This window comes from Mustela nigripes, chromosome 1 (genome assembly GCF_022355385.1).
Source record: "Mustela nigripes isolate SB6536 chromosome 1, MUSNIG.SB6536, whole genome shotgun sequence".
NCBI lineage: Eukaryota > Metazoa > Chordata > Mammalia > Carnivora > Mustelidae > Mustela > Mustela nigripes.
Genome location: NC_081557.1, coordinates 268381912 through 268400511, shown reverse-complemented (window position 1 = coordinate 268400511; position 18600 = coordinate 268381912). Strand labels below are relative to the sequence as shown.

The 18600-nt window shown below is 42.2% G+C and overlaps 1 long non-coding RNA gene across 1 annotated transcript; it reads right to left on the bottom strand.

Annotated features, from left to right (window-relative positions):
* Nucleotides 1-8379: 8379 nt before the first annotated feature.
* On the bottom strand, nucleotides 8380-15882 carry LOC132016146 (uncharacterized). Its single transcript, XR_009403892.1, has 3 exons — nucleotides 15610-15882; nucleotides 10114-10249; nucleotides 8380-10034 (listed from the first exon to the last, which is right to left on the bottom strand). It is a non-coding gene; the product is annotated as an uncharacterized LOC132016146 (long non-coding RNA).
* Between the last annotated feature and the right edge of the window lie 2718 nt (nucleotides 15883-18600).

Below are 18600 nucleotides of genomic sequence, written 5' to 3'. Positions count from 1 at the left end.
AAAAAAAAAATCCAGCACTCACTGCAATAAAGCTGGAACCAAAAGTCAGGTAACCCCCAAACAACTATTCAGTAGGAAATGAGATATTTTGTTTTTCAAAATGACTCTGAGTTTTAAAGATGACTTTAAAATATAAGATTTCATGGTAGAAATTAATAAGAATGTGAGCAATACATTTCAAACACCTGTGGGATATAGTGAAATAGTACCCAGAGGAAAACGGTTATTCTTCCATGAACTTATTAAAACACTGTAAGAATTGAAAATAAGGGAACTCCATAGTTACCTCAAGAGGGTAGAAAAAATAAAAAAAAAAAATTAATCCTGTTTTGTGTGTGTTGAGTTTGAGGAGTTCATTATAGATCCTGGATATCAACCTTTTGTCTGTACTGTCATTTGCAAATATCTTCTCCCATTCCGTGGGTTGCCTCTTTGTTTTTTTGACTGTTTCCTTTGCTGTGCAGAAGCTTTTGATTTTGTTGAGGTCCCAAAAGTTTATTTTCGTTTTTGTTTCCTTTGCCTTTGGAGACATATATTGAAAGAAGTTGCTGTGGCTGATATTGAAGAGATTACTGCCTATGTTCTCCTCTAGGATTCTGATGGATTCCTGTCTCACGTTGAGGTCTTTTATCCATTTTGAGTTGATCTTTGTGTACGGTGTAAGAGAATGGTCAAGTTTCATTCTTCTACATATAGCTTTCCAGTTTTTCCAGCACCATTTATTGAAGAGACTGTCTTTTTTCCACTGTATATTTTTTCCTGTTTTGTCGAAGATTAACTGACCATAGAGTTGAGGGTCCATATCTGGGCTCCCTACTCTGTTCCACTGGTCTATGTGTCTCTTTTTATGCAGTACCATGCTGTCTTGGTGGCCACAGCTTTGTAATAAAGCTTAAAATCAGGTAACGTGATGCCCCCAGTTTTATTTTTGTTTTTCAACTTTCCTTAGCGATTCAGGGTCTCTTCTGATTCCATACAAATTTCTGGATTATTTGCTCCAGTTCTTTGAAGAATACTGGTGGAATTTTGATCGGAATGGTATTAAAAGTATAGATTGCTCTAGGCAGTATAGACATTTTAACAATGTTTATTCTTCCAATCCAAGAGCATGGAATGGTCTTCCATCTTTTTGTGTCTTCTTCAATTTCTTTCATGAGTGTTCTGTAGTTCCTCAAGTACAGATCCTTTACCTCTTTGGTTAGGTTTATTCCCAGGTATCTTATGGTTCTTGGTGCTATAGTAAATGGAATCGATTCTCTAATTTCCCTTTCTGTATTTTCATTATTAGTGTATAAGAAAGCCACTGATTTCTGCACATTGACTTTGTATCCTACCACGTTGCTGAATTGCTGTATGAGTTCTAGTAGTTTGGGGGTGGAGTCTTTTGGGTTTTCCATATAAAGAATCATGTCATCTGCGAAGAGAGAGAGTTTGACTTCTTCATTGCCAATTTGGATACCTTTTATTTCTCTTTGTTGTCTGATTGCTGTTGCTAGGACTTCTAATACTATGTTGAACGAGAGTGGTGAAAGTGGGCATCTTTGTCTTGTTCCTGATCTCAACGGGAAGGCTACAAGCTTTTTCCCATTGAGGATGATCTTTGCTGTGGGTCTTTCATAGATAGATTTGATGAAGTTCAGTTCCCTCTATCCCTATAGTTTGAAGAGTTTTAATCAGGAACGGATGCTGGATTTTGTCAAATGCTTTTTCGGCATCAATTGAGAGGACCATGTGGTTCTTCTCTCTTCTCTTATTAATTTGTTCTATCACACTGATTGATTTGCGAATGTTGAACCATCCTTGTAGCCCAGGGATGAATCCCACCTGGTCATGGTGGAGAATCTTTTTAATGTGCTGTTGGATCCTCTTTGCTAGGATCTTGTTGAGAATCTTAGCATCCATATTCATCAGTGATATTGGTCTGAAATTCTCCTTTTTGGTAGGGTCTTTGCCTGGTTTGGGGATCAGGGTAATGCTGGCTTCATAGAAAGAGTCTGGAAGTTTTCCTTCTGCTTCAATTTTTTGAAACAGCTTCAGGAGAATAGGTGTTATTTCTTCTTTGAAAGTTTGGTAGAATTCCCCAGGGAATCCGTCAGGTCCTGGGCTCTTGTTTTTTGGGAGGTTTTTGATCACTGCTTCAATCTTGTTACTAGATGTTGGTCTATTCAGGTTGTCGATTTCTTCCTGGTTCAATTTTGGGAGTTTATAGTTTTCCAGGAATGCATCCATTTCATCTAGGTTGCTAAGCTTATTGGCAGATAACTGTTGATAATAACTTCTGATGATTGTTTATACTTCCTTGGTGTTAGTTGTGATCTTTCCCTTTTTATTCATAATTTCATGAATTTGGGCTTTCTCTCAGGCAATCATATAAAAAAAAATGGGCAGAAGATATGAACAGAGACTTCTCTAATGAAAACATACAAATGGCTATCAGACACATGAAAAAATGTTCTTCATCACTAGCCATCAGGGAGATTCAAATCAAAACCACATTGAGATACCACCTTACACCAGTTAGAATGGCCAAAATTAACAAGACAGGAAACAACATGTGTTGGAGAGGATGTGGAGAAAGGGGAACCCTCTTCCACTGTTGGTGGGAATGCAAGTTGGTGCAGCCTCTTTGGAGAACAGTGTGGAGATTCCTCAAGAAATTAAAAATACAACTTCCCTATGACCCTGCTATTGCACTACTGGATATTTACCCCAAAGATACAGATGTCGTGAAAAGAAGGGCCATCTGTACCCCAATGTTTACAGCAGCAATGGCCACGGTCGCCAAACTGTGGAAAGAACCAAGATGCCCTTCAACGGACGCATGGATAAGGAAGATGTGGTCCATATACACTATGGAGTATGATGCCTCCATCAGAAAGGATGAATACCCAACTTTTGTAGCAACATGGACGGGACTGGAGGAGATTATGCTGAGTGAAATAAGTCAAGCAGAGAGAGTCAATGATCATATGGTTTCACTTATTTGTGGAGCATAACAAATAGCATGGAGGACATGGGGAGATGGAGAGGAGAAGGGAGTTGGGGTAAATTAGAAGGGGAGGTGAACCATGAGAGACTATGGACTCTGAAAAACAATCTGAGGGGTTTGAAGTGGCAGGGGGGTGGGAGGTCGGGGTACCAGGTGGTGGGTATTATAGAGGGCATGGATTGCATGGAGCACTGAGTGTGGTGCAAAAATAATGAATACTGTTATGCTGAAAATAAATAAATTTAATTTTTTAAAAAAAATCATCATAACAGAAAAGAAAATATGTACGCTTGACCCAGGAGGGAAAGAATAAATAATGATGCCAGGACTAAGAAAAGGAAGAACAACAGATTTGAGTTAATGGAAATGAGAAAATAAATTACAAAGGTAGATAAAAAAGTAATTTCCAAGAGCATGTAAATCGCTGAAAGTCAATTTATGTAGAGGTAGAGTATCCGTATAGTCCAAAATGAAATGATAACCACTTCTCTCCACAAGGCAATCATCTCAGATAATTTAATAGTGTTCAATAGGCAATTCCTATGATAGTTAAACTCTGTACAGAGAAAGAGAAGTACCTCCCAACTCATTCCCTATAGCTACTATAACCATGACATCCAACTATCCAGCTGTGGTTTATTTTATTTATTTTATTTTATTTTTTTTAGGAACAAAAACATGCACCAATCTTATCTGTAAAAATAAATGTAAAGTATTCTTTTTATTTTATTTTATTTGTTTGACAGAGAGAGAGATTGCAAATAGGCAGAGAGGCAGGCAGAGAGAAAGGGGAGGAAGCAGGCTCCCTGCTGAGCAGAGAGCCCGATGTGGGACTCAATCCCAGGACCCTGGGACCATGACCTGAGCTGAAGGCAGAGGCTTTAACCCACTGAGCCACCCAGGTGCCCCAATAAATGTGAAGTCTTAAATGAGATATTACAAATCAGATCCAAAAACAGCATTACAAGACTCACTGTACCAGATAGAGTTTAGTCCTATTTGGAAATATGTTAATGTAATCTGTAAAATAAATGGATTAATGGAAAAATATATAATCATATTGACAGGTAATCTTTAAGAGATAAGATTTAAGATCCAATTGGGACAAGTCTCTTTATAGAAATTTTTGTTTCCTAAAATAGGAACCACAGAATTTAGAGTATAGCTTGAAGCTGTTCATTTCTCAAATATCCTCTTTTTAGAATTTGACAGCTTTTTATTTTTTCAAATGAAACCCACAAATTGTCTCTAAAGTGGCTCTGGAATAGCATATGCAGAAGAAAAGTCAAAAATTTTATAAATAAGAACATTATGACCATCTCATATTTGTGAAGAACGTACAATTTCCAAGTCATTCTCATGTGAATTATTAAATTTGATCTGAAACGTATATAAGACCGACACTGCTGTTCTCTAGATCAAGTCACTTGGTCTTTGCACCTTGAGTGTTGAAATCCCTGCCGTGCTGGTCTCACAGCTTCTGCTTCTGGTCCCATTTCATCTCTTCTCAATACGGCAGCCCACGTGATCTCTTAAATACAAGCCAGGAAATATTATGTCTCTCTACAAAACCCTATAACTTCCCATCTCTTTCAGAGAAAAAGCTGAAATCATTCCTTCCCTATAGCCAACCCACCCCACCCCCACCTCTGTCCCCTCTCACTTCCTGTCCCACTTCTTTCTCTCGCTCTCCTCCAACCACGTTAGCGTCCTGACCCTTCCTCACGTAGGAGGGTTCTATTCCCACCTCAGGGTCTTTGCACTGACCCCTGACACATGCTTTTCCTAATACATTTACTTTCTTGAGACTTTGGCTCAAACTTCACCTTTTCAGAGTGGTTTTTCCTGATGACCCTTCTTAGAATGGCAAGTGCTTTGGTTCTCTTTGTCCCTCTTCCCCTTGCTGCTTGATTCCACAGCCTTTCCTGCTCCCTAATACAATACACATTTGACACATTTGACTTACCTTCTGTCATTCTCCAGCACATTGTAACCCTGATGGAGACAGGGTGTTCGGTGCCCAGTGTCTAGAACAGTGCTAAGCAGACGTGAGCTCTTGACAAGAATTTCTTGGGTGAATGCATGAGCTACAGATGGAGCAACCGATCCCAAAATAGTTAAATAACCTGCCCTGTGCTAGCAAGACTTCATCAGGACCTCCATCTTCAGATTCTCAAATCCACGGTACTTTTCCAGCTTACTCATTTATCCCTACGATATCCATATCGTATGTTTGAATTTGCCTTTATTTTGGTCAACTGTAACTTTTAAGTATTTTCAAATGAATAAATTCTGTTTCCTAACACAAGAGCCACAGAATTCAGAGTATAGCTTGCATTTCTTCATTTCTCAAATACTATCTTTTTAGAATTTGACTGTTATTTTTTTAAAATCAGAGCTATACCCTGACAAAGACCCTAGAATGTTCAAATTAGCATGTTAAATAGAAGACTGCGTCAGATCAAGTGTATAGATACACAAAATGTTATTTTTTATGAATACAATGGGACGGAGATGAATTCTCTAGAAATGTCATGATTTACAGCAAATTCGGGGGATGACAACTTTACATTTTTCTATAAAACCATCACTATTATGCAACAATCTGACTTTCACATCAAGCTGCAAGACCCAACCTGTCCTTGCACATTTTTGCCTGAGACTCTTAGTATTTATCCGAGAACAGACAGAAGAATAAAGCCTGAACTGTATACCTGAAAAGCACACCTACAGGAATAAGTGATAACATATGTTTTTAAAAGCATTGAGGATATACGAGGGGTCTTTTGTTTTAACCTGAAAGCTTCCTCTGTCTTGGAGTTCACACAAACGGCACTCCTCTACTGGCCAGTTAAATAATTGATTATTTTCTCAAGTTTGCCTTTTAAATGTCTCCATCATTCTCAAGCTTAATAATACGAAGGTTGATGCGGGGACCTCCGTCATAATCACTCCGGACGGGAGCCGTTTCGAGGGGGAATAGTTAGACTTATTAGTGTAAGTCTGTAAAGTGATATATTCTCTATTCCTAAATGAGGGTGAGGTTGACTTGACTGCTGTAAGCCTCCTGGGGCAGCTGGGGCCGTTCATTTCTGTCCGGGGGAAGCACATGGTCTTGGATTTTCAAAAGCGAGAGTGCTCGGGTTGTAACTGCCGGGCCTTGTTCTGTTTGTCTTATCTGCACCCGTGTCTCATTTGTAGTTTGTATTTGATGGGTCAGGGACATGCAGGTGACCGCTAAAAACTGGGAATTTAGGAAATAAAGCACAGAATAGGATGGCAATTGCAATGTGTGCCGTTTTCTCTGTGAAAACTAACAGAGAAATAGGAACGTGACAAGAGCATTCCCGGATATCATTTCCTGACCAGGTTCTGACGGAGCACACGCGACCACGAGGAATTCTGCTCTGGGTCCGTCTGGCGTTTCATCCTTTAGACAAAATTAAGAGGTCAACCTATTTCTTGATATTTTTCCTACTTCAGCGCAGCAACCTTTCCTCACCAGGTGAATCTAAGAGCTCGGAAGACTTCGGGGCAGACGTTTCTGGCTGAGGACAGAGATGCAGGGAACACTCGTGTCTTTGCAGGAAGCAGAGGTTAAGGAGAGAGGGCACCGGAGGGGTCCAGGGAACGGGGTCCGGGAACACCGGACGTGCGATTTCCACTCTTCCCGAGGAGCTTCACGAGTGGATCATTCGCTCACGACCCGGAGACAGACAAAGCCCTTTGATCTCCAGCTTTACCTAGAATTGTCCCCGAGGGAAGCAAGGGCCACCGGAGACCGTTCTGCGCAGTGGCAGGGTCGCATTCTGGTTACCCCAGGGCCACTGGGTCCACCCGGAGGTGGGGGACGCGTCAGCATCTTGTCCCTTCAGGCTAATGGCCGGACTCCATCTAGTGGCCGCAACGACAAACTGGGGCTCAGCTGCCTCCAGGGACTCCCAAGCGGGGACGGTGCTGTTGAGAGTGGAGAGGGCCTGCGGGACCGAGCGGGACAGCAGCAGGGCGCGGGGCCCATCGGGTCCCTCCCTCCTGCCACAGCTGGGACCCCGGTGGGGGGAGCCGTGGAGGCCGCAGTCCCGTGGCTCTGGGAGGGGCCTCTCGTTGCTTCGGGACCCAAGGGAAGATGCTGGAAAGAGGAGTGGTGGGCTCTGGGACAAGGGCTCTGCGCCGGGACTTGGGGCAGATCCCTGAGGCTAAACGTCGGTGGGACAATGTCCTTGTGCCTGAGAGGAGGTGAGACACGAAGCTTCCTCCACTGCCCTATTCACTCCCCGTCACTGGACGCCGTGTGGAGCTCAGGGAGCTTCCAGCTGAAGACAATAGAGAGAAGGGGCAGAGTTCCACACCAGAAGACCAGGGAACGTTCCGTGAGGTCAGGTAACCGCTGGAGGTCACAGCAGTGAGCGGTGACAGGGAACGTGGAATGTCTGCGCCCGTCCGTGGCTACATCCACGTCCACACCTGTTCCTTGTGTGTGCATGCATACAAAGAGAGACACACACAAGTACATCTGTACGTACGCACTTGCAAAAGCCAATTTTAAATTTTATAATCACAAAAAGACAGAAGACCACCCAGGGAAAACACTTAGGACATGAACAACAGATCAATGTTGTTATATTATGTTATATTGTTATATTATTATATATATTATGTTATTGTTATATTGTTATATTGTTCACATACAAAGAATTCACGTATATGGAAATTAATAGTAATAATAACAGCAACAATAATAAAAACTCTTTTTAGTGACTAAATGAGCAAAGGATATGAACAGAACACTCTCAAAAAAAGAACTACACATGTTTAAAAATCCATGTAAACTATATTAAGCTCACCAGCAGTTAGATAGATCAGTCTAACTCTTAAGTAATTAAATTAGTGTGAATTCCTGATTATTCAATTAACTCAAGTTAATTATTAATAACAATAAAATTTCTTGTTAGAGCAGCAAAGTTTAAAAGGGTCGAAAGCTCTAATATTGAATGCACTGTGCAGACTACAGGCTTTCGTGCACTGAAGATGGGAATGTGAAGTATCTAAGTCTGGTGACGTGAGTCAACAAAGAAAAGATGTCATTGTTAAGAGTGAATCTAAAAGAAACAACTGAGTGGACAATTATACAGAAATATATTTGTAATAATCATCATTGTAGGATTTTATAGAATAGCGAAAACAAAAACAAAAACAACCCTAAAAACAGAACACAGCAAGAAACAACCAACCGATCCAAATATTTTGCTATTTGGGAATGATAAAAATAATGGGGTATGGACACATAGTACACTATTACAATGCAAAGAAAATTTGGGTAGATCTACATTTATGCCATAAAAATATTCATAACATTCTACAGATATTCATACATATACAGAGAACATAGCTTAGAAAAGTATACCACAATTTTATTTGAAATAATAAATAGCATATGTACATGAATTAGCATGGAAAAATATCCAGGAACATATCATTAAAACGTTACTAATGGTTATTTCTCAGTGGTGAGATTACAATTTCCACTTTATTTTTATACCTTTCTCTGTTGTCTCTATTGCCCACAATTATGATAGATTAGTTTTATTATCACATAAACCAATTAAGCAATTTTTATGGAAGAAGGAAATAAAGCCTAAGCAACTGGGACAAATTTCCATGAAACGCTCTAACTGTGCCTTCTGCAATGTTTCCTAATGTGAAAGTATAATTTCCTGCTTCGGTTTATAGTACTGCAGAGGTGAATAAAGAGACTAACAAAAGAGATGTATCTTTCACAGACCATGAAAGTTCCATTTCACTGGTGAAAAGTTCTCTCTTCTCATATCCCGGAGGCGTTAGATTAAGTCTCCATACGGAAGGAGGGAAAAGGAAACTTGCAAAGACACAAAGTCTGTCTCGGAGGGAGGCAGCCCAGCAGAGAGCTTGTGTGGTGGGGACACATTCCCACCCCCACCAGCTTCCTCAGTCAGCCACCCCTGCGCCGGTGCATGCGCTGTGGTCCGAATCCCGCCGTCTGAGATGAAGAAATGGTGGTGGAGGGCTCAGCCTAGACAAGGAGAGGGTGGGGGTGGGGGAGGATCGGGCCTTTCACAGGCTGGGGCGTCTGTAGACCTCCTGACTCTACCGTGAAGGTCCAGGTCCAGAGGGTCTCGCACCCGATCAACTACTTTGTTTTCCACAGCTTCTCTGAGAATCACTCTTCTCTGGTCCTTAATGTAGTTGTCAAACTTACCCTTCTGTGGCTACAAGAAGCGAGAAACACTTGTGTTTGAATCCCAGTATTACCCTTTAATATCTTTGTGACTCCTGGGAAGTAACTGAACTCCCTAAAATTTCATGTCCTCATCAGTAGGGCAGGATAATGCCCTTGCCTCTGGCTCTCTGGAAGAGTGGGGGGCCGTAGCACCCAGCACTAGGCTCCGCGCCTAGTCAGGGTTCCAGAAAAGAGCAGGAAACCGTTTCCTGTGTGCTAGAGCCAAGCAGATATCAACCTTCATGAGACCTCGGTTGGTTGACTGTATCATTTATCAAACAAGCAGGATCATTTTTGAGAGTGAAAGAGGGGATGCTTTAGTTACGCCAGAGCAAGATGGGATCTGGGGACTGACCTGGGCCAAGTAGGACAGGTGGCCATTCTGGTGCTTAATGTGATTCTCTCAGACTGTGCGACATTCCTGGTGGTTGGTGCGTGATCGTCGGCGCGGAGTCTGAAGGACTGCCTTGTGGGGTGGGGCAGGAGACTCTGAGGATGCCCTGAGCACGAGTCTGTGGTGCACTTCCGGGGCATTTCGGTTACTCACTTGCATGTCAGCATCCCCATGGTGTGTTGTGTGACTTTACATCCATGGTGCCTAGCATATTGTACGTGCTCAATAAATGTTTATTGAACTTATGACCAGATGCTCTGGAACCATTAGTCTCAGGTGCCAGGAAATGGCTCCTGCAGTATCCGGATGGTTCCTGGCTGGAAGCCCAGCTTCCTAGCAGTTGGAAAATTGCACCCCGATGGTCCGCCGGCGACAGCAGCAATCATCCGTACTACCTGTTGGGTCAAGAAGAGAGTTGCTGGCTGCTGCTCTCCAGACGAGGCAGTGGGACTCTCTGAGGGGTTCGGACCCTACCTGGCTTTCTTGGCATCTTTTTGGGTCACCGTGCTTTGCCTGCAGAATCATCTCTTGCGTCCGTAAGACTGTGAGCCCTTGGAGAGCAAGCAGCGGGGTGGTTTTGTTCACATGTGTATTCCCAGACCTTCCAGATCTCAATAAATATTCGGGGGATGAAACATAAGAGATTGTGATAATTAAGTGGTTATGAAATAAAGATCCAGAGATAAAAACTGAAAGGAGTATTGTAACTTGCCATATAAATGTGACAAGTTCACGTATCTTTCCAAAATCTGTAGAAGGGAGAATTTTTAACCTCACAATGTGAAAAAAAAAAATCTCACAGTGTGGCATCAGGTACGCCAGCTGTCACCAAAAGGTATTAGGTATAAGTACTATTAAGACAATAAGTCTGTAAGTCGTAGTGGCAATGCTAATAGCTTTGGGTTCAGATCAGTCTGAGTTCCCATGGAATCTACTTTTTAGTCATGGTTAGAATTTGAACATTAACTTAGTTCATCCAAGTCTCAGTTTCCTGCAAAGACTAAGCGAGGGGCCACTCTGGAAAACAGTTTAGAGGTTCAAACTAGAGGGTATTTGGTAAGGGAACTAAGTCAATCAGACGAAGACAGTCATCATAAGATTCACTCATACGTGGAATTTAAGAAACAAAACAGAGAAGCATAGAGGAAGGGAGGGAAAACTAAAACAAAAGGAAATTAGAAAAGGGGAAACCAAAAGAGACACGTAGTCATAGGAAACCAACTGAGGGCTGCTGGAGGGGAGGTGGGTGGGAGTTTGGGGTAACCGGGGGAGGGACGTTACGGAGGGTAAATGATGTACTGAGCGCTGGGTGTTACAGACGACTGGTGAATCCCTCACCTCCATCCCTGAAACTCATCGTCCACTGTCATGTTAATCAATCAACTGTAAATTAAATTAAACTAAAAGAATAAAGACTTTCCATATCAAAATTAAAAAAAAAAAAAGAAGAAGACTAAGGTAGGGGCACGTGGGTGACTCAGTCAGTTAAGTGTCCAGCTCTTGATTTTGGCTCAAGTCGTGATCTCAGCGTTGCGCGATCAAGCCCTGCGTACGGGTGTACCCGACATGGGCCCTGCTTAAGAGTGTCTCCTTCTGCCCCTCCCCCACCTCCTCCTCCCGACCTCTAAAAAAAAAAAGTACACTTATCAAATATAGATCTTTAAAGGAAAAGAGTAAATCAGACATTGTGAAAGGAAATGAATATGTAACAAATGAAGCACACGATTATCAGTATCAGGACTCGGATCAAAGCTTACCGCAAGGTCTTAGAATTTGATGCATTTGTTTCTATTATCTACATGTCTATCATATGTAAAATAAAAGTGTCTTTTTTTGTTTATTAAAAAATATTAACACTCTTCTTCACAATTAGAAAGCCAGGAAGGTTTATTAGGCTTGGATTATTGGGACTTGAGGATGAAGGGAAGAGATACAATGCACAGAAACCAATAAATACTGAACGTTCTACAGCATCACAAAGCATTTGCACAGGATCCACAGCGTTGGAACGAGTTACGAAGCGGAGGGCAGGTTCCACGCGTTACTGCGGCTCGCCTTTACTCAGCACGTTACCCGGGAGCTCCCACGGACACGGAGGGCCGCATGTGACTCATGTTCCTGGCTGATTGAAGAGGAGCTTGAGAGCTTCCAAAAGTTTCCACTCTCTCTTTCCCAGCCAGAAAACCAAAATGCAGGTGCGTCACAGGGACGGGAAGGAGTTCCATGGGATTTGTTCGGTGGGGGAGAACCCGGAGAAACCCTCTCTGTAAATGCGTGTGTATGTGTGTGGGTGCGTGAACGCACGAGCATCTCTGTCTACACAGCCCGCGTGAGCTGGAGCTAGAAGAGTGGAGGGAGCTCCTTCTGCATTCAGGGTCGGAGACAAAGAATCTTTGTCTCAGGACTCTCGACTCTCTGGTCTTTAGGGTCTCTTGCTGGCTCAGACGCTCACTCACTAACGTCTCAGTCAGACCTGGGGACACTCTATAGCTCCACACGGTATGATGTTATCATCTTGATTACTCAGCATTGCTCGCAGTTTCCATTTTAAAACATCCTGCTTCAGATATGAATTTTTTCCTCAAAACTGACTTGTAAGCAAGATGACAGTTCAGTACTCATTTTGCTTTTCCATTCATCTCCTTAGGATACTGAGGGAAAAAACCCTAGAGCGACACACACACTTTCTGAAAACATAACTAAGAGGTGTTTCACAGATAGAATCCCGTCCAAGGCTAGAAACATTAACACATCCAGTCAGTTGACACAAACTCTTGTACGCTGGAAAGTTAAAAAACACTTTTTGAAAAGGGTCTTAGAGGAGCGTAACTCTTCCAGAAAACAGAAAGCAAGTGTGTTCTCTGGATTATAGAGACTGAAGTGTCCCCCCCAAAATGAAGGCTTCTCTGCGCAAACACCCAGTATTACATGGAGAGGCAGTAAGAGAGTTTGAAACCGACTGCGTTTGTCTAGTTTATCCCCACAACTTTCTCTCTTCGCCTTGAAAATGGCTGCCTTTCTGAGATAATTATTTTTAACTGTTTATGACTTATTTTGATCGCAGTCTATCTCAAAGGAGGGAGGTCTGATGGTATACTTGGAGAACTCTACAACTTTTTATAAGATACAAATAAATAATATAACTTTAATAATACTGTGATTTTTTTCTGTTAACATTTCCATGTTTTAATTGATACCTTTTATTTGCCAAATCATTTGCTTATAGAAACCTTATTGAACGGAGTTGTTATCAAGAAGGGATTGAAGTAACTGTTGATGAGAGACAGGATAAAATACTTTACTGGTATTTAACTTCATTCACTTATCTACCTGTCATCATCGTCTACCATGTAGACATGTCCCGAATGCTCAGAAAGGACAAAAGGGCAGCGACATGGGAACGTGGACTTACTGAATGCGGAACAACCTTGGGCAGGTGTGACGTTATCACAGGCAGTTGTTCTGAGTCCATGGGAGGCCCCTGGGGGCGTTCAGCCACGTGGAACCCAAGGTGGGGGCAGGAGTTGCCCAGCTGGGCCTGAACGGTACTTAACACCTGTATTTTAAAGAGCCGGGAAGCAAAAACTGGATCTTGTGCCGGGACAAATGTCCTGAGGCAGCTTTTAGGTCAGACAGTGATTAACATATAGTCTTAAATAAGTATGGATTAAATTACATTTTATAACAGTTTTCAACTTTAACTAGCTGTGAGGGCACTCACATCTTCTGTCAGTTTTCAGCGGCTTGACTCTCGGACAAGAACCTCCCTATGTAGTAATGTGCTTGTTCGGACGAGGGCCTAAAATAGACCATGTTTTCCTGAAGGGCCCAGGTGAAATTACTCATGGTTATTCCTTTGATCAGCACTGTCCGGAAGCTTCCGTAATGACGGCAATGTCCTACGTCTGTGCTGTCCAGTCAGAGAGCCACTAGCCACGTGTGGCTATTAAGCATTTGAAATGTGGTCTTTTGGAATGAGGAAAATAATTTTTATCTTTATCCCATTTTAATCAATTTGAAGTTAAATAAAGTTAAACATCTGGTTAATGGCTACAGTATTCATACAGCTTTAGACTCGAGCTCTGCTAACTCTTTCGATGCTGAGGGCATTGTTCTGGATGGTTCAGTGTTGTCAGATACGAGACCCTTAAAACCTTGGCCAGAACTGAAACTCAAGCTGCCTGTCATCCCAGAACCTGAAGAATCTCTTATTTAGGGTCCTTCCACCTTTAGCCCCCGGTTTATGTCGATGAATGAATAAATTACTGTCCAGGGCCTTGTGTCTCCATCCGTGGTCGTGGTAACCATCTTCAGATGCCCAGGGACTCGAAAGATCCCTCCTCTCCCCTCCTCTCTCCTCTTCTCTTTTCTTCTCTTTTTTTCTCTTCTACTTTCTTCTCTTCATTCTCTTCCCTTTCCTCTTTTGTCTGTCCTTTTTTGAGTAAGTGGCTTTACAGTCAAGACAACTATCTCTCATCAGTTATAAATATCCAGGAATTGGCTCTGGCATTTCCATAAAATCAATAAACTTAAGAGAAGACCCCTTCAGTTAGTAAATCTTCAATGTGTAGATTCTGTCATTTCATTCTTCTTTGGGCTCTAGCTCAAGTATGTTGTCCGTACCTACGTGTGCCGGATAACCATGATAGACGCTGTTTGTCCGTCTCACAAATTCAAACTTTATTCCAGAAAGCTATTAGAGACTTGAGGAAGAATAATCATGAAGTCTAAGTTTCATTAAGATTTTTGACTTTAAAATATGACATTTTCGTTGAGCTCAAAATACTCATGTTTCTGTGCTTTCTTCCTTGTTCTCAAAGCATTGAGTCATTTTCTTGTGTGTCTCACGGGTGATTCAAAGCAGAAGGCACTGGAGAGTCTGCCTGCTACAAGACAGAAATATCTCATCTTGATGATGAACTCTAGATCTCCGTTTCATAACTGGAGAGAGTGGAGTAAAATTTTAATATAACTTCTAGAATGTTCTGCTAGGGGAAATGGGAACTCCTAAGGACATTACAGGCAAATACAACTTCAGAATGCTCTCGGCCCAACCTATCACAGCCGAAATTTCTCTTTGCAACATGCTGCTCTCCATGGAAGTAGTACAAAGTGAGCTTCAAATTAAAGGTAGTAGAAAGCACAGCTCCAAAGGGCTCTGTTACCACTCGAAGCTTGCCAAGCTGGCCATCTATTCATGCATTATAAAATCATCCAAACCTTACTAACAGCTCTGGGCTTTCTAATCCACGTTATTGACACCGGAATATGGGCTCCAGATTCCACGTAGCATTTGTCTGACTGTTTCAACTGGCAGAACTTTTAGATTGTGTCATTGATTTCTCCCATCTCTAACAAGATTATTTAATGAAACGACATATGTTGGACCCAGCTTCAAGTCTGCTCGTGTGTATGTATACTCGTGTTTATAGTGATGGAACATCTCCAGAAAGCAGGACTGAAGTCCTGAAAACACCAGAATGTTTCTTAAGTCAGTCCATTTTGGGAAAAGCTCTGTCACATGGTTCTTGCACATAATCGCCTCACCTCTGGACTGCTGCGTTCACATCTGGCCTGAGCCCTCATGGGGGGGTGGTTCACTGTAACTCGATGGCAGTTTGCCCATGCTTCGAGTTCAAAAATGTAGTTGGCTGATAATTTGAGCTCAGGGGTTGGAACATAACCGTACCTCACTCTCTGCTTCAGTGACACCGCTGTAGAGCCAGCGCGTGTGTGCGAGTGTGAGTGTGTGTGAGATATGGCATACGGGGCTGAGATGAAGGCACTGTGGGGGAGGAAAACACCTGCCACTCTCTGATTTTAACTTCTTCTAGGACTGGATTTCTCATTGCCCTCAGAGCAGCAGTTTGGTGTCCCAGAAGGAGATGAGGACAAAATGAAAGCCAAGTTGTTGCAAACTAAAATGGACAACATTAAGGGCACAAGGAAGAGTGTGGTTCAGGCTCTAACCTCGTTAATGGGAGCAGCTCCCAACTGTCTCGCAGGTAGACCTCACTCTCCTGCAGGCTGCAGCTCCAACACCCAGACCACTCTGGCCTTCGACTCAAGGCAACCAAAGTTGGATTATTTTTTCCATGTCTTTTGATTGTCCTGGAGAAAAATAGGAATAATAAACAGGACCGAGGAATTCTTACAAAACCACATCCCAATCACTAACTGAAATGATTACCGTATACCACATTTGCTCCTTTTAGATTCGTAATAAATGTTCAGTATAAGTTAAAAAGGTGATAGGAGACAGTTCATAACATAGTTTATCTTGGGGGGTCAGTTTTACCCATTCCTCACCTTTCCATAAATGGGGTTCAATTTTACCCCTGCTGGATAAAAGGACACTGTGGTAGAAGACACGTCCTACTTCTCTCTCCTCTCCTGGCTCTTCCTCATGGGAAGGCAGTGGTTGATCCAAATCGTGAAAGTCTGAGAGTTGGCCGTCTACCCATGGGCCCATATTCCTCAGTGGGGAGAGGTGAAGACTGAAGATTACACGCAAACATCATAAACTTGTTCTTTCGGGTTCTTCATGCTTAATGGGATATGCGGAAGGGCATAGCTTCCCATTGCGACGGCACTACAGGAGTTGGAAGAGGAGGTTCCTCGTAATACTGGACTTCCAGTTTCCCATACAGGGAAAAAGAGTCCTGTGTGCTCTCTTCCAGGAGAGTAGTGAAATGATATTTTCAGTTCCTGTCTCCACTCTTTCTTTTTAAGGGGTCAACTTGTCTGACTGATCATGGGGGAAAATGGCAACCGGAAGTTCAGCCCCTCTTTGACTTTTTCCTTTTTAGGATCATCTACGCAAAGCACACCTTTTCCATCTTTCGGGACCTTAGCTCCACGGACAGTCTCCATACCCGCTGGGGTTGACCTACAATGAGGCAGGAAATCCAATTCAGGCAAACAGGCTCAGACCCAAACATTAAACAAATGTTGCCCTTACTAAAGACTGAAGCTTATTTTTTGCTCCCTGTCTGAGGCCTTGGTCCATTTCCTCCATATTTCTCTGAACTCTGAGAGAATATTTACTTGACAGCTTTCTCTGGGAAGAGGCATGGGAAGCAAAGTGGAGAACGGGACGATCAGAGCAAGTCCACTACTCTGTGACCCCCAGCTCTGCCACCAACACGGCTCCTACCTCGGCGGAGGCAATTATTCTCCTTGGTGAATAAACTGGGAATAATACCTGAAATCCTACTTCTCAGGTCAAAGGACTCATTCACAGAAACACATAAAATACATCTAATACATCAAAAAGCTATAATATAATATATCTATAATATTTTCTAGAACATTGAAGCTGTAAAGCTTCATAGGCAACAACTCAAGTAATCCTTCCAGCTCTGCAAGAGGGTCTATGTTTCATTCTTACTTAACACATGAGGTCATGGAAGTGGACACAGGTTTTGCAACTTGCACAAGTCATGTGGTTAGTGACAGAGTCGAGATTCTGATGCGACAGTCTGACTCCAAGCCTGAGCTCCTAACTCCACGCTGTACTCTCTTTACAAATCTATTTTTTATGTTCTTTTAATTTGAGTGTGGTTGACACACAACGTTACGTTACCTTCAAGTGTACACTATAGCCATTCGAGAAGTCTACACGTGAGGCTGTGCTCACCACCACTGCAGCCACCCTCTGCCCCCATACAAGGCTGTCACAATACCACTGACTAGGTCCCTTATGCTGTAAGATGCCCTAAGAGAAAGTAGGTGAAGGAACATAGCAAAGTGCACAAGCCCAGAGCTTAACAAGGCCAGGGCTGGACTCCAGGATTACAGCAAATGCAAATGAAAAAGACAAATACTAGAACAAAAAAAAAATTGAATTTAAAAACTCAAGGTCTGAGAACATCCAGTTGTGATCAAAGACCATGAAGAAAAGTTTCATGGATTCGTAATCTTGTGTGTTGCAGATCTGAATGTATAAAACCTTACGGTATGTTTTAGTTTAACTGGTCGATAGTCACTTGATAATAGTGACATAGAACTTATCTGCAGTTCTGAGACTGAACAATTTAGACGTTGCTTGCCTGATGTAAGAGAATTACAACCCTCCCGGGCAGCGTTGCTGCTGCATCTCCTCCCAGGTTTACCAGCCCTGGTCCAGCGTTTGTCCGATGCCCATGTTTGTCATGTCAAGGAAACCATCCCTTGTTGATGGGAGCGAGTTTTTAGTGGAGGGCACAGTCAGTAGACATTCCAGTGGGTGTAAACTCTAACATGTCTACAAGTCCTTATTTGGAAAATGGGAAGACTGAATTAGATAATAATTATAAAGATAATAATAATAACTGACAATAACCAAGTATTCTGTTTCAAGCACTTGGTGAAATCATCTGCATGTATTGTCTTATTAAACATTACAACAAGCTTATGAGGCAGGAAATTCATCGCCTCATCTTATAGATGAGTAAATTGAGACCCAAAGGGGTGAAGAAAGTTGTTCAAGATGATCTCTAAAGTGTCTAAAAATTCCAAAATGCTATAGATTTTAATTAAACTTCACAGTCTGAATAAATCTGATATAGATTAAATGAGTGCAAAAATAGGAAATTATGATTTACTTCTTAACATCAGGTCATTCTTTTTCTTCAAGGGAAGACAAGAGCTTAAACAAAAATAAAGCAATCTACCCCGATGATCAGATTAACTACAGTTAAATGCTTATCGTCTAAAATGTACTAGAATACTCTAACAATATGTGGTGAGGTCATGTTATTGTCAAAACAGGGAGTCAGGCTCCCAGAGGGGGGAAAAATATCTCCAAATAAGAAATGGGGACTTTGTGGTTAAAACCAAACAAACACAAAAGAATTCAAGTGGAGTTTCTCCAGTTCGGAAGACAAGTTTCCTCCTTCTGGGTGTGTTTCAGTTTTTTTTCCACGAGGTAACCATACTTTGTTGATAGTGGGTGGCAACGCCCCACTCAGAACACCATGT